The sequence below is a fragment of the Protomyctophum bolini genome (genome assembly GCF_963924005.1).
Source record: "Protomyctophum bolini genome assembly, chromosome: 11".
In the NCBI taxonomy this organism is placed as follows: domain Eukaryota; kingdom Metazoa; phylum Chordata; class Actinopteri; order Myctophiformes; family Myctophidae; genus Protomyctophum; species Protomyctophum bolini.
The window spans coordinates 3,279,385-3,297,055 of record NC_137872.1 but is presented as its reverse complement, the minus strand read 5'-3'; the positions used below and the strand labels follow the sequence as shown (position 1 = coordinate 3,297,055).

At 36.4% G+C, this 17,671-nt stretch overlaps 1 protein-coding gene across 1 annotated transcript in view; it reads left to right on the top strand.

The window, feature by feature from the left end:
• Positions 1-17,671, top strand: part of atp5mf (ATP synthase membrane subunit f) — a 382,603-nt gene that overhangs the window by 278,691 nt on the left and 86,241 nt on the right. The window lies entirely within an intron of this gene.

The window sequence follows — 17,671 nt, the reverse complement described above, 5'->3', positions numbered from 1 at the left end:
GGCTATAACCTTTCGTTTTTGTCATTTCGTCATTTTTTTCAAACCCTCAAAAATGATGAAAAACGGCGCGCTATAGTATGCCGTACGATATGGGCTATAGCCCACGGTCCAAAATGATGAGAAACGAGGCTAACTTTTTTTTTCAAAATTTCAAAAAACATGGGCTATAACCTTTCGTTTTTGTCATTTCGTCATTTTTTTCAAACCCTCAAAAATGATGAAAAACTGCGTGCTATAGTATGCCGTACGATATGGGCTATAGCCCACGGTCCAAAATGATGAGAAACAAGGCTAACTTTTTTTTTCAAAATTTCAAAAAACATGGGCTATAACCTTTCGTTTTTGTCATTTCGTCATTTTTTTCAAACCCTCAAAAATGATGAAAAACGGCGCGCTATAGTATGCCGTACGATATGGGCTATAGCCCACGGTCCAAAATGATGAGAAACGAGGCTAACTTTTTTTTTCAAAATTTCAAAAAACATGGGCTATAACCTTTCGTTTTTGTCATTTCGTCATTTTTTTCAAACCCTCAAAAATGAGGAAAAACTGCGCGCTATAGTATGCCGTACGATATGGGCTATAGCCCACGGTCCAAAATGATGAGAAACGAGGCTAACTTTTTTTTTCAAAATTTCAAAAAACATGGGCTATAACCTTTCGTTTTTGTCATTTCGTCATTTTTTTCAAACCCTCAAAAATGATGAAAAACGGCGCGCTATAGTATGCCGTACGATATGGGCTATAGCCCACGGTCCAAAATGATGAGAAACGAGGCTAACTTTTTTTTTCAAAATTTCAAAAAACATGGGCTATAACCTTTCGTTTTTGTCATTTCGTCATTTTTTTCAAACCCTCAAAAATGAGGAAAAACTGCGCGCTATAGTATGCCGTACGATATGGGCTATAGCCCACGGTCCAAAATGATGAGAAACAAGGCTAACTTTTTTTTTCAAAATTTCAAAAAACATGGGCTATAACCCATCGTTTTTGTCATTTCGTCATTTTTTTCAAATCTTCAAAAATGATGAAAAACGGCGCGCTATAGTATGCCGTACGATATGGGCTATAGCCCACGGTCCAAAATGATGAGAAACGAGGCTAACTTTTTTTTTCAAAATTTCAAAAGACATGGGCTATAACCTTTCGTTTTTGTCATTTCGTCATTTTTTTCAAACCCTCAAAAATGAGGAAAAACTGCGCGCTATAGTATGCCGTACGATATGGGCTATAGCCCACGGTCCAAAATGATGAGAAACGAGGCTAACTTTTTTTTTCAAAATTTAAAAAAACATGTGCTATAACCTTTCGTTTTTGTCATTTCGTAAAATTTTTCAAACCCTCAAAAATGATGAAAAACGGCGCGCTATAGTATGCCGTACGATATGGGCTATAGCCCACGGTCCAAAATGATGAGAAACGAGGCTAACTTTTTTTTTCAAAATTTCAAAAAACATGGGCTATAACCTTTCGTTTTTGTCATTTCGTCATTTTTTTCAAACCCTCAAAAATGAGGAAAAACTGCGCGCTATAGTATGCCGTACGATATGGGCTATAGCCCACGGTCCAAAATGATGAGAAACGAGGCTAACTTTTTTTTTCAAAATTTCAAAAAACATGGGCTATAACCTTTCGTTTTTGTCATTTCGTCATTTTTTTCAAACCCTCAAAAAGGAGGAAAAACTGCGCGCTATAGTATGCCGTACGATATGGGCTATAGCCCACGGTCCAAAATGATGAGAAACAAGGCTAACTTTTTTTTTCAAAATTTCAAAAAACATGGGCTATAACCCATCGTTTTTGTCATTTCGTAATTTTTTTCAAATCCTCAAAAATGATGAAAAACTGCGCGCTATAGTATGCCGTACGATATGGGCTATAGCCCACGGTCCAAAATGATGAGAAACGAGGCTAACTTTTTTTTTCAAAATTTCAAAAAACATGGGCTATAACCCATCGTTTTTGTCATTTCGTCATTTTTTTCAAACCTTCAAAAATGATGAAAAACGGCGCGCTATAGTATGCCGTACGATATGGGCTATAGCCCACAGTCCAAAATGATGAGAAACGAGGCTAACTTTTTTTTTCAAAATTTCAAAAAACATGGGCTATAACCTTTCGTTTTTGTCATTTCGTCATTTTTTTCAAACCCTCAAAAATGATGAAAAACGGCGCGCTATAGTATGCCGTACGATATGGGCTATAGCCCACGGTCCAAAATGATGAGAAACGAGGCTAACTTTTTTTTTCAAAATTTCAAAAAACATGGGCTATAACCTTTCGTTTTTGTCATTTCGTCATTTTTTTCAAACCCTCAAAAATGAGGAAAAACTGCGCGCTATAGTATGCCGTACGATATGGGCTATAGCCCACGGTCCAAAATGATGAGAAACAAGGCTAACTTTTTTTTTCAAAATTTCAAAAAACATGGGCTATAACCCATCGTTTTTGTCATTTCGTCATTTTTTTCAAATCCTCAAAAATGATGAAAAACTGCGCGCTATAGTATGCCGTACGATATGGGCTATAGCCCACGGTCCAAAATGATGAGAAACGAGGCTAACTTTTTTTTTCAAAATTTCAAAAAACATGGGCTATAACCCATCGTTTTTGTCATTTCATCATTTTTTTCAAATCTTCAAAAATGATGAAAAACGGCGCGCTATAGTATGCCGTACGATATGGGCTATAGCCCACGGTCCAAAATGATGAGAAACGAGGCTAACTTTTGTTTTCAAAATTTCAAAAAACATGGGCTATAACCTTTCGTTTTTGTCATTTCGTCATTTTTTTCAAACCCTCAAAAATGAGGAAAAACTGCGCGCTATAGTATGCCGTACGATATGGGCTATAGCCCACGGTCCAAAATGATGAGAAACAAGGCTAACTTTTTTTTTCAAAATTTCAAAAAACATGGGCTATAACCCATCGTTTTTGTCATTTCGTCATTTTTTTCAAATCTTCAAAAATGATGAAAAACGGCGCGCTATAGTATGCCGTACGATATGGGCTATAGCCCACGGTCCAAAATGATGAGAAACGAGGCTAACTTTTTTTTTCAAAATTTCAAAAAACATGGGCTATAACCTTTCGTTTTTGTCATTTCGTCATTTTTTTCAAACCCTCAAAAATGAGGAAACACTGCGCGCTATAGTATGCCGTACGATATGGGCTATAGCCCACGGTCCAAAATGATGAGAAACGAGGCTAACTTTTTTTTTCAAAATTTCAAAAAACATGGGCTATAACCCATCGTTTTTGTCATTTCGTAATTTTTTTCAAATCCTCAAAAATGATGAAAAACTGCGCGCTATAGTATGCCGTACGATATGGGCTATAGCCCACGGTCCAAAATGATGAGAAACGAGGCTAACTTTTTTTTTCAAAATTTCAAAAAACATGGGCTATAACCCATCGTTTTTGTCATTTCGTCATTTTTTTCAAATCTTCAAAAATGATGAAAAACGGCGCGCTATAGTATGCCGTACGATATGGGCTATAGCCCACGGTCCAAAATGATGAGAAACGAGGCTAACTTTTTTTTTCAAAATTTCAAAAAACATGGGCTATAACCTTTCGTTTTTGTCATTTCGTCATTTTTTTCAAACCCTCAAAAATGATGAAAAACGGCGCGCTATAGTATGCCGTACGATATGGGCTATAGCCCACGGTCCAAAATGATGAGAAACGAGGCTAACTTTTTTTTTCAAAAATTCAAAAAACATGGGCTATAACCTTTCGTTTTTGTCATTTCGTCATTTTTTTCAAACCCTCAAAAATGAGGAAAAACTGCGCGCTATAGTATGCCGTACGATATGGGCTATAGCCCACGGTCCAAAATGATGAGAAACGAGGCTAACTTTTTTTTTCAAAATTTCAAAAAACATGGGCTATAACCTTTCGTTTTTGTCATTTCGTCATTTTTTTCAAACCCTCAAAAATGATGAAAAACGGCGCGCTATAGTATGCCGTACGATATGGGCTATAGCCCACGGTCCAAAATGATGAGAAACGAGGCTAACTTTTTTTTTCAAAATTTCAAAAAACATGGGCTATAACCTTTCGTTTTTGTCATTTCGTCATTTTTTTCAAACCCTCAAAAATGAGGAAAAACTGCGCGCTATAGTATGCCGTACGATATGGGCTATAGCCCACGGTCCAAAATGATGAGAAACGAGGCTAACTTTTTTTTTCAAAATTTCAAAAAACATGGGCTATAACCTTTCGTTTTTGTCATTTCGTCATTTTTTTCAAACCCTCAAAAATGATGAAAAACTGCGTGCTATAGTATGCCGTACGATATGGGCTATAGCCCACGGTCCAAAATGATGAGAAACAAGGCTAACTTTTTTTTTCAAAATTTCAAAAAACATGGGCTATAACCTTTCGTTTTTGTCATTTCGTCATTTTTTTCAAACCCTCAAAAATGATGAAAAACGGCGCGCTATAGTATGCCGTACGATATGGGCTATAGCCCACGGTCCAAAATGATGAGAAACGAGGCTAACTTTTTTTTCAAAATTTCAAAAAACATGGGCTATAACCTTTCGTTTTTGTCATTTCGTCATTTTTTTCAAACCCTCAAAAATGAGGAAAAACTGCGCGCTATAGTATGCCGTACGATATGGGCTATAGCCCACGGTCCAAAATGATGAGAAACGAGGCTAACTTTTTTTTTCAAAATTTCAAAAAACATGGGCTATAACCTTTCGTTTTTGTCATTTCGTCATTTTTTTCAAACCCTCAAAAATGATGAAAAACGGCGCGCTATAGTATGCCGTACGATATGGGCTATAGCCCACGGTCCAAAATGATGAGAAACGAGGCTAACTTTTTTTTTCAAAATTTCAAAAAACATGGGCTATAACCTTTCGTTTTTGTCATTTCGTCATTTTTTTCAAACCCTCAAAAATGAGGAAAAACTGCGCGCTATAGTATGCCGTACGATATGGGCTATAGCCCACGGTCCAAAATGATGAGAAACAAGGCTAACTTTTTTTTTCAAAATTTCAAAAAACATGGGCTATAACCCATCGTTTTTGTCATTTCGTCATTTTTTTCAAATCTTCAAAAATGATGAAAAACGGCGCGCTATAGTATGCCGTACGATATGGGCTATAGCCCACGGTCCAAAATGATGAGAAACGAGGCTAACTTTTTTTTTCAAAATTTCAAAAGACATGGGCTATAACCTTTCGTTTTTGTCATTTCGTCATTTTTTTCAAACCCTCAAAAATGAGGAAAAACTGCGCGCTATAGTATGCCGTACGATATGGGCTATAGCCCACGGTCCAAAATGATGAGAAACGAGGCTAACTTTTTTTTTCAAAATTAAAAAAAACATGTGCTATAACCTTTCGTTTTTGTCATTTCGTCATTTTTTTCAAACCCTCAAAAATGATGAAAAACGGCGCGCTATAGTATGCCGTACGATATGGGCTATAGCCCACGGTCCAAAATGATGAGAAACGAGGCTAACTTTTTTTTTCAAAATTTCAAAAAACATGGGCTATAACCCATCGTTTTTGTCATTTCGTAATTTTTTTCAAATCCTCAAAAATGATGAAAAACTGCGCGCTATAGTATGCCGTACGATATGGGCTATAGCCCACGGTCCAAAATGATGAGAAACGAGGCTAACTTTTTTTTTCAAAATTTCAAAAAACATGGGCTATAACCCATCGTTTTTGTCATTTCGTCATTTTTTTCAAATCTTCAAAAATGATGAAAAACGGCGCGCTATAGTATGCCGTACGATATGGGCTATAGCCCACGGTCCAAAATGATGAGAAACGAGGCTAACTTTTTTTTTCAAAATTTCAAAAAACATGGGCTATAACCTTTCGTTTTTGTCATTTCGTCATTTTTTTCAAACCCTCAAAAATGATGAAAAACGGTGCGCTATAGTATGCCGTACGATATGGGCTATAGCCCACGGTCCAAAATGATGAGAAACGAGGCTAACTTTTTTTTTCAAAATTTCAAAAAACATGGGCTATAACCTTTCGTTTTTGTCATTTCGTCATTTTTTTCAAACTCTCAAAAATGAGGAAAAACTGCGCGCTATAGTATGCCGTACGATATGGGCTATAGCCCACGGTCCAAAATGATGAGAAACAAGGCTAACTTTTTTTTTCAAAATTTCAAAAAACATGGGCTATAACCCATCGTTTTTGTCATTTCGTCATTTTTTTCAAATCTTCAAAAATGATGAAAAACGGCGCGCTATAGTATGCCGTACGATATGGGCTATAGCCCACGGTCCAAAATGATGAGAAACAAGGCTAACTTTTTTTTTCAAAATTTCAAAAAACATGGGCTATAACCCATCGTTTTTGTCATTTCGTCATTTTTTTCAAATCTTCAAAAATGATGAAAAACGGCGCGCTATAGTATGCCGTACGATATGGGCTATAGCCCACGGTCCAAAATGATGAGAAACGAGGCTAACTTTTTTTTTCAAAATTTCAAAAAACATGGGCTATAACCTTTCGTTTTTGTCATTTCGTCATTTTTTTCAAACCCTCAAAAAGGAGGAAAAACTGCGCGCTATAGTATGCCGTACGATATGGGCTATAGCCCACGGTCCAAAATGATGAGAAACAAGGCTAACTTTTTTTTTCAAAATTTCAAAAAACATGGGCTATAACCCATCGTTTTTGTCATTTCGTAATTTTTTTCAAATCCTCAAAAATGATGAAAAACTGCGCGCTATAGTATGCCGTACGATATGGGCTATAGCCCACGGTCCAAAATGATGAGAAACGAGGCTAACTTTTTTTTTCAAAATTTCAAAAAACATGGGCTATAACCCATCGTTTTTGTCATTTCGTCATTTTTTTCAAATCTTCAAAAATGATGAAAAACGGCGCGCTATAGTATGCCGTACGATATGGGCTATAGCCCACGGTCCAAAATGATGAGAAACGAGGCTAACTTTTTTTTTCAAAATTTCAAAAAACATGGGCTATAACCTTTCGTTTTTGTCATTTCGTCATTTTTTTCAAACCTTCAAAAATGATGAAAAACGGCGCGCTATAGTATGCCGTACGATATGGGCTATAGCCCACGGTCCAAAATGATGAGAAACAAGGCTAACTTTTTTTTTCAAAATTTCAAAAAACATGGGCTATAACCCATCGTTTTTGTCATTTCGTCATTTTTTTCAAATCTTCAAAAATGATGAAAAACGGCGCGCTATAGTATGCCGTACGATATGGGCTATAGCCCACGGTCCAAAATGATGAGAAACGAGGCTAACTTTTTTTTTCAAAATTTCAAAAAACATGGGCTATAACCTTTCGTTTTTGTCATTTCGTCATTTTTTTCAAACCCTCAAAAAGGAGGAAAAACTGCGCGCTATAGTATGCCGTACGATATGGGCTATAGCCCACGGTCCAAAATGATGAGAAACAAGGCTAACTTTTTTTTTCAAAATTTCAAAAAACATGGGCTATAACCCATCGTTTTTGTCATTTCGTAATTTTTTTCAAATCCTCAAAAATGATGAAAAACTGCGCGCTATAGTATGCCGTACGATATGGGCTATAGCCCACGGTCCAAAATGATGAGAAACGAGGCTAACTTTTTTTTTCAAAATTTCAAAAAACATGGGCTATAACCCATCGTTTATGTCATTTCGTCATTTTTTTCAAATCTTCAAAAATGATGAAAAACGGCGCGCTATAGTATGCCGTACGATATGGGCTATAGCCCACGGTCCAAAATGATGAGAAACGAGGCTAACTTTTTTTTTCAAAATTTCAAAAAACATGGGCTATAACCTTTCGTTTTTGTCATTTCGTCATTTTTTTCAAACCCTCAAAAATGATGAAAAACGGCGCGCTATAGTATGCCGTACGATATGGGCTATAGCCCACGGTCCAAAATGATGAGAAACGAGGCTAACTTTTTTTTTCAAAATTTCAAAAAACATGGGCTATAACCTTTCGTTTTTGTCATTTCGTCATTTTTTTCAAACTCTCAAAAATGAGGAAAAACTGCGCGCTATAGTATGCCGTACGATATGGGCTATAGCCCACGGTCCAAAATGATGAGAAACAAGGCTAACTTTTTTTTTCAAAATTTCAAAAAACATGGGCTATAACCCATCGTTTTTGTCATTTCGTCATTTTTTTCAAATCTTCAAAAATGATGAAAAACGGCGCGCTATAGTATGCCGTACGATATGGGCTATAGCCCACGGTCCAAAATGATGAGAAACAAGGCTAACTTTTTTTTTCAAAATTTCAAAAAACATGGGCTATAACCTTTCGTTTTTGTCATTTCGTCATTTTTTTCAAACCCTCAAAAATGAGGAAAAACTGAGCGCTATAGTATGCCGTACGATATGGGCTATAGCCCACGGTCCAAAATGATGAGAAACGAGGCTAACTTTTTTTTTCAAAATTTAAAAAAACATGGGCTATAACCTTTCGTTTTTGTCATTTCGTCATTTTTTTCAAACCCTCAAAAATGATGAAAAACGGCGCGCTATAGTATGCCGTACGATATGGGCTATAGCCCACGGTCCAAAATGATGAGAAACGAGGCTAACTTTTTTTTTCAAAATTTAAAAAAACATGGGCTATAACCTTTCGTTTTTGTCATTTCGTCATTTTTTTCAAACCCTCAAAAATGAGGAAAAACTGCGCGCTATAGTATGCCGTACGATATGGGCTATAGCCCACGGTCCAAAATGATGAGAAACGAGGCTAACTTTTTTTTTCAAAATTTCAAAAAACATGGGCTATAACCTTTCGTTTTTGTCATTTCGTCATTTTTTTCAAACCCTCAAAAATGATGAAAAACGGCGCGCTATAGTATGCCGTACGATATGGGCTATAGCCCACGGTCCAAAATGATGAGAAACGAGGCTAACTTTTTTTTTCAAAATTTCAAAAAACATGGGCTATAACCTTTCGTTTTTGTCATTTCGTCATTTTTTTCAAACCCTCAAAAATGAGGAAAAACTGCGCGCTATAGTATGCCGTACGATATGGGCTATAGCCCACGGTCCAAAATGATGAGAAACGAGGCTAACTTTTTTTTTCAAAATTTCAAAAAACATGGGCTATAACCTTTCGTTTTTGTCATTTCGTCATTTTTTTCAAACCCTCAAAAAGGAGGAAAAACTGCGCGCTATAGTATGCCGTAAGATATGGGCTATAGCCCACGGTCCAAAATTATGAGAAACAAGGCTAACTTTTTTTTTCAAAATTTCAAAAAACATGGGCTATAACCCATCGTTTTTGTCATTTCGTAATTTTTTTTAAATCCTCAAAAATTATGAAAAACTGCGCGCTATAGTATGCCGTACGATATGGGCTATAGCCCACGGTCCAAAATGATGAGAAACGAGGCTAACTTTTTTTTTCAAAATTTCAAAAAACATGGGCTATAACCCATCGTTTTTGTCATTTCGTCATTTTTTTCAAATCTTCAAAAATGATGAAAAACGGCGCGCTATAGTATGCCGTACGATATGGGCTATAGCCCACGGTCCAAAATGATGAGAAACGAGGCTAACTTTTTTTTTCAAAATTTCAAAAAACATGGGCTATAACCTTTCGTTTTTGTCATTTCGTCATTTTTTTCAAACCCTCAAAAATGATGAAAAACGGCGCGCTATAGTATGCCGTATGATATGGGCTATAGCCCACGGTCCAAAATGATGAGAAACGAGGCTAACTTTTTTTTTCAAAATTTCAAAAAACATGGGCTATAACCTTTCGTTTTTGTCATTTCGTCATTTTTTTCAAACCCTCAAAAAGGAGGAAAAACTGCGCGCTATAGTATGCCGTACGATATGGGCTATAGCCCACGGTCCAAAATGATGAGAAACAAGGCTAACTTTTTTTTTCAAAATTTCAAAAAACATGGGCTATAACCCATCGTTTTTGTCATTTCGTCATTTTTTTCAAATCCTCAAAAATGATGAAAAACTGCGCGCTATAGTATGCCGTACGATATGGGCTATAGCCCACGGTCCAAAATGATGAGAAACGAGGCTAACTTTTTTTTTCAAAATTTCAAAAAACATGGGCTATAACCCATCGTTTTTGTCATTTCGTCATTTTTTCAAATCTTCAAAAATGATGAAAAACGGCGCGCTATAGTATGCCGTACGATATGGGCTATAGCCCACGGTCCAAAATGATGAGAAACGAGGCTAACTTTTTTTTTCAAAATTTCAAAAAACATGGGCTATAACCTTTCGTTTTTGTCATTTCGTCATTTTTTTCAAACCCTCAAAAATGAGGAAAAACTGCGCGCTATAGTATGCCGTACGATATGGGCTATAGCCCACGGTCCAAAATGATGAGAAACAAGGCTAACTTTTTTTTTCAAATTTTCAAAAAACATGGGCTATAACCCATCGTTTTTGTCATTTCGTCATTTTTTTCAAATCTTCAAAAATGATGAAAAACGGCGCGCTATAGTATGCCGTACGATATGGGCTATAGCCCACGGTCCAAAATGATGAGAAACGAGGCTAACTTTTTTTTTCAAAATTTCAAAAAACATGGGCTATAACCTTTCGTTTTTGTCATTTCGTCATTTTTTTCAAACCCTCAAAAAGGAGGAAAAACTGCGCGCTATAGTATGCCGTACGATATGGGCTATAGCCCAAGGTCCAAAATGATGAGAAACAAGGCTAACTTTTTTTTTCAAAATTTCAAAAAACATGGGCTATAACCCATCGTTTTTGTCATTTCGTAATTTTTTTCAAATCCTCAAAAATGATGAAAAACTGCGCGCTATAGTATGCCGTACGATATGGGCTATTGCCCACGGTCCAAAATGATGAGAAACGAGGCTAACTTTTTTTTTCAAAATTTCAAAAAACATGGGCTATAACCCATCGTTTTTGTCATTTCGTCATTTTTTTCAAATCTTCAAAAATGAGGAAAAACTGCGCGCTATAGTATGCCGTACGATATGGGCTATAGCCCACGGTCCAAAATGATGAGAAACAAGGCTAACTTTTTTTTTTCAAAATTTCAAAAAACATGGGCTATAACCCATCGTTTTTGTCATTTCGTCATTTTTTTCAAATCTTCAAAAATGATGAAAAACTGCGCGCTATAGTATGCCGTACGATATGGGCTATAGCCCACGGTCCAAAATGATGAGAAACGAGGCTAACTTTTTTTTTCAAAATTTCAAAAAACATGGGCTATAACCTTTCGTTTTTGTCATTTCGTCATTTTTTTCAAACCCTCAAAAATGAGGAAAAACTGCGCGCTATAGTATGCCGTACGATATGGGCTATAGCCCACGGTCCAAAATGATGAGAAACGAGGCTAACTTTTTTTTTCAAAATTTCAAAAAACATGGGCTATAACCTTTCGTTTTTGTCATTTCGTCATTTTTTTCAAACCCTCAAAAATGAGGAAAAACTGCGCGCTATAGTATGCCGTACGATATGGGCTATAGCCCACGGTCCAAAATGATGAGAAACAAGGCTAACCTTTTTTTTTCAAAATTTCAAAAAACATGGGCTATAACCCATCGTTTTTGTCATTTCGTCATTTTTTTCAAATCCTCAAAAATGATGAAAAACTGCGCGCTATAGTATGCCGTACGATATGGGCTATAGCCCACGGTCCAAAATGATGAGAAACGAGGCTAACTTTTATTTTCAAAATTTCAAAAAACATGGGCTATAACCCATCGTTTTTGTCATTTCGTCATTTTTTTCAAATCTTCAAAAATGATGAAAAACGGCGCGCTATAGTATGCCGTACGATATGGGCTATAGCCCACGGTCCAAAATGATGAGAAACGAGGCTAACTTTTTTTTTCAAAATTTCAAAAAACATGGGCTATAACCTTTCGTTTTTGTCATTTCGTCATTTTTTTCAAACCCTCAAAAATGATGAAAAACGGCGCGCTATAGTATGCCGTACGATATGGGCTATAGCCCACGGTCCAAAATGATGAGAAACGAGGCTAACTTTTTTTTTCAAAATTTCAAAAAACATGGGCTATAACCTTTCGTTTTTGTCATTTCGTCATTTTTTTCAAACTCTCAAAAATGAGGAAAAACTGCGCGCTATAGTATGCCGTACGATATGGGCTATAGCCCACGGTCCAAAATGATGAGAAACAAGGCTAACTTTTTTTTTCAAAATTTCAAAAAACATGGGCTATAACCCATCGTTTTTGTCATTTCGTCATTTTTTTCAAATCTTCAAAAATGATGAAAAACGGTGCGCTATAGTATGCCGTACGATATGGGCTATAGCCCACGGTCCAAAATGATGAGAAACAAGGCTAACTTTTTTTTTCAAAATTTCAAAAAACATGGGCTATAACCCATCGTTTTTGTCATTTCGTCATTTTTTTCAAATCTTCAAAAATGATGAAAAACGGCGCGCTATAGTATGCCGTACGATATGGGCTATAGCCCACGGTCCAAAATGATGAGAAACGAGGCTAACTTTTTTTTTCAAAATTTCAAAAAACATGGGCTATAACCTTTCGTTTTTGTCATTTCGTCATTTTTTTCAAACCCTCAAAAATGAGGAAAAACTGAGCGCTATAGTATGCCGTACGATATGGGCTATAGCCCACGGTCCAAAATGATGAGAAACGAGGCTAACTTTTTTTTTCAAAATTTAAAAAAACATGGGCTATAACCTTTCGTTTTTGTCATTTCGTCATTTTTTTCAAACCCTCAAAAATGATGAAAAACGGCGCGCTATAGTATGCCGTACGATATGGGCTATAGCCCACGGTCCAAAATGATGAGAAACGAGGCTAACTTTTTTTTTCAAAATTTCAAAAAACATGGGCTATAACCTTTCGTTTTTGTCATTTCGTCATTTTTTTCAAACCCTCAAAAATGAGGAAAAACTGCGCGCTATAGTATGCCGTACGATATGGGCTATAGCCCAGGGTCCAAAATGATGAGAAACGAGGCTAACTTTTTTTTTCAAAATTTCAAAAAACATGGGCTATAACCTTTCGTTTTTGTCATTTCGTCATTTTTTTCAAACCCTCAAAAATGAGGAAAAACTGCGCGCTATAGTATGCCGTACGATATGGGCTATAGCCCACGGTCCAAAATGATGAGAAACAAGGCTAACTTTTTTTTTCAAAATTTCAAAAAACATGGGCTATAACCCATCGTTTTTGTCATTTCGTAATTTTTTTCAAATCCTCAAAAATGATGAAAAACTGCGCGCTATAGTATGCCGTACGATATGGGCTATAGCCCACGGTCCAAAATGATGAGAAACGAGGCTAACTTTTTTTTTCAAAATTTCAAAAAACATGGGCTATAACCCATCGTTTTTGTCATTTCGTCATTTTTTTCAAATCTTCAAAAATGATGAAAAACGGCGCGCTATAGTATGCCGTACGATATGGGCTATAGCCCACGGTCCAAAATGATGAGAAACGAGGCTAACTTTTTTTTTCAAAATTTCAAAAAACATGGGCTATAACCTTTCGTTTTTGTCATTTCGTCATTTTTTTCAAACCCTCAAAAATGATGAAAAACGGCGCGCTATAGTATGCCGTACGATATGGGCTATAGCCCACGGTCCAAAATGATGAGAAACGAGGCTAACTTTTTTTTTCAAAATTTCAAAAAACATGGGCTATAACCTTTCGTTTTTGTCATTTCGTCATTTTTTTCAAACTCTCAAAAATGAGGAAAAACTGCGCGCTATAGTATGCCGTACGATATGGGCTATAGCCCACGGTCCAAAATGATGAGAAACAAGGCTAACTTTTTTTTTCAAAATTTCAAAAAACATGGGCTATAACCCATCGTTTTTGTCATTTCGTCATTTTTTTCAAATCTTCAAAAATGATGAAAAACGGCGCGCTATAGTATGCCGTACGATATGGGCTATAGCCCACGGTCCAAAATGATGAGAAACAAGGCTAACTTTTTTTTTCAAAATTTCAAAAAACATGGGCTATAACCCATCGTTTTTGTCATTTCGTCATTTTTTTCAAATCTTCAAAAATGATGAAAAACGGCGCGCTATAGTATGCCGTACGATATGGGCTATAGCCCACGGTCCAAAATGATGAGAAACGAGGCTAACTTTTTTTTTCAAAATTTCAAAAAACATGGGCTATAACCTTTCGTTTTTGTCATTTCGTAATTTTTTTCAAACCCTCAAAAATGATGAAAAACGGCGCGCTATAGTATGCCGTACGATATGGGCTATAGCCCACGGTCCAAAATGATGAGAAACGAGGCTAACTTTTTTTTTCAAAATTTAAAAAAACATGGGCTATAACCTTTCGTTTTTGTCATTTCGTCATTTTTTTCAAACCCTCAAAAATGAGGAAAAACTGCGCGCTATAGTATGCCGTACGATATGGGCTATAGCCCACGGTCCAAAATGATGAGAAACAAGGCTAACCTTTTTTTTTCAAAATTTCAAAAAACATGGGCTATAACCCATCGTTTTTGTCATTTCGTCATTTTTTTCAAATCCTCAAAAATGATGAAAAACTGCGCGCTATAGTATGCCGTACGATATGGGCTATAGCCCACGGTCCAAAATGATGAGAAACGAGGCTAACTTTTTTTTTCAAAATTTCAAAAAACATGGGCTATAACCCATCGTTTTTGTCATTTCGTCATTTTTTTCAAATCTTCAAAAATGATGAAAAACGGCGCGCTATAGTATGCCGTACGATATGGGCTATAGCCCACGGTCCAAAATGATGAGAAACGAGGCTAACTTTTTTTTTCAAAATTTCAAAAAACATGGGCTATAACCTTTCGTTTTTGTCATTTCGTCATTTTTTTCAAACCCTCAAAAATGAGGAAAAACTGCGCGCTATAGTATGCCGTACGATATGGGCTATAGCCCACGGTCCAAAATGATGAGAAACAAGGCTAACTTTTTTTTTCAAAATTTCAAAAAACATGGGCTATAACCCATCGTTTTTGTCATTTCGTCATTTTTTTCAAATCTTCAAAAATGATGAAAAACGGCGCGCTATAGTATGCCGTACGATATGGGCTATAGCCCACGGTCCAAAATGATGAGAAACGAGGCTAACTTTTTTTTTTCAAAATTTCAAAAAACATGGGCTATAACCTTTCGTTTTTGTCATTTCGTCATTTTTTTCAAACCCTCAAAAATGAGGAAAAACTGCGCGCTATAGTATGCCGTACGATATGGGCTATAGCCCACGGTCCAAAATGATGAGAAACGAGGCTAACTTTTTTTTCCAAAATTTCAAAAAACATGGGCTATAACCTTTCGTTTTTGTCATTTTGTCATTTTTTTCAAACCCTCAAAAAGGAGGAAAAACTGCGCGCTATAGTATGCCGTAAGATATGGGCTATAGCCCACGGTCCAAAATGATGAGAAACAAGGCTAACTTTTTTTTTCAAAATTTCAAAAAACATGGGCTATAACCCATCGTTTTTGTCATTTCGTAATTTTTTTCAAATCCTCAAAAATGATGAAAAACTGCGCGCTATAGTATGCCATACGATATGGGCTATTGCCCACGGTCCAAAATGATGAGAAACGAGGCTAACTTTTTTTTTCAAAATTTCAAAAAACATGGGCTATAACCCATCGTTTTTGTCATTTCGTCATTTTTTTCAAAACTGCGCGCTATAGTATGCCGTACGATATGGGCTATAGCCCACGGTCCAAAATGATGAGAAACGAGGCTAACTTTTTTTTTCAAAATTTCAAAAAACATGTGCTATAACCTTTCGTTTTTGTCATTTCGTATTTTTTTTCAAACCCTCAAAAATGATGAAAAACGGCGCGCTATAGTATGCCGTACGATATGGGCTATAGCCCACGGTCCAAAATGATGAGAAACGAGGCTAACTTTTTTTTTTCAAAATTTCAAAAAACATGGGCTATAACCTTTCGTTTTTGTCATTTCGTCATTTTTTTCAAACCCTCAAAAATGAGGAAAAACTGCGCGCTATAGTATGCCGTACGATATGGGCTATAGCCCACGGTCCAAAATGATGAGAAACGAGGCTAACTTTTTATTTCAAAATTTCAAAAAACATGGGCTATAACCTTTCGTTTTTGTCATTTCGTCATTTTTTTCAAACCCTCAAAAAGGAGGAAAAACTGCGCGCTATAGTATGCCGTAAGATATGGGCTATAGCCCACGGTCCAAAATGATGAGAAACAAGGCTAACTTTTTTTTTTCAAAATTTCAAAAAACATTGGCTATAACCCATCGTTTTTGTCATTTCGTAATTTTTTTCAAATCCTCAAAAATGATGAAAAACTGCGCGCTATAGTATGCCGTACGATATGGGCTATAGCCCACGGTCCAAAATGATGAGAAACGAGGCTAACTTTTTTTTTCAAAATTTCAAAAAACATGGGCTATAACCCATCGTTTTTATCATTTCGTCATTTTTTTCAAATCTTCAAAAATGATGAAAAACGGCGCGCTATAGTATGCCGTACGATATGGGCTATAGCCCACGGTCCAAAATGATGAGAAACGAGGCTAACTTTTTTTTTCTAAATTTCAAAAAACATGGGCTATAACCTTTCGTTTTTGTCATTTCGTCATTTTTTTCAAACCCTCAAAAATGATGAAAAACGGCGCGCTATAGTATGCCGTACGATATGGGCTATAGCCCACGGTCCAAAATGATGAGAAACGAGGCTAACTTTTTTTTTCAAAATTTCAAAAAACATGGGCTATAACCTTTCGTTTTTGTCATTTCGTCATTTTTTTCAAACCCTCAAAAATGAGGAAAAACTGCGCGCTATAGTATGCCGTACGATATGGGCTATAGCCCAGGGTCCAAAATGATGAGAAACGAGGCTAACTTTTTTTTTCAAAATTTCAAAAAACATGGGCTATAACCCATCGTTTTTGTCATTTCGTCATTTTTTTCAAATCTTCAAAAATGATGAAAAACGGCGCGCTATAGTATGCCGTACGATATGGGCTATAGCCCACGGTCCAAAATGATGAGAAACGAGGCTAACTTTTTTTTTCAAAATTTCAAAAAACATGGGCTATAACCTTTCGTTTTTGTCATTTCGTCATTTTTTTCAAACCCTCAAAAATGATGAAAAACGGCGCGCTATAGTATGCCGTACGATATGGGCTATAGCCCACGGTCCAAAATGATGAGAAACGAGGCTAACTTTTTTTTTCAAAATTTCAAAAAACATGGGCTATAACCTTTCGTTTTTGTCATTTCGTCATTTTTTTCAAACTCTCAAAAATGAGGAAAAACTGCGCGCTATAGTATGCCGTACGATATGGGCTATAGCCCACGGTCCAAAATGATGAGAAACAAGGCTAACTTTTTTTTTCAAAATTTCAAAAAACATGGGCTATAACCCATCGTTTTTGTCATTTCGTCATTTTTTTCAAATCTTCAAAAATGATGAAAAACGGTGCGCTATAGTATGCCGTACGATATGGGCTATAGCCCACGGTCCAAAATGATGAGAAACAAGGCTAACTTTTTTTTTCAAAATTTCAAAAAACATGGGCTATAACCCATCGTTTTTGTCATTTCGTCATTTTTTTCAAATCTTCAAAAATGATGAAAAACGGCGCGCTATAGTATGCCGTACGATATGGGCTATAGCCCACGGTCCAAAATGATGAGAAACGAGGCTAACTTTTTTTTTCAAAATTTCAAAAAACATGGGCTATAACCTTTCGTTTTTGTCATTTC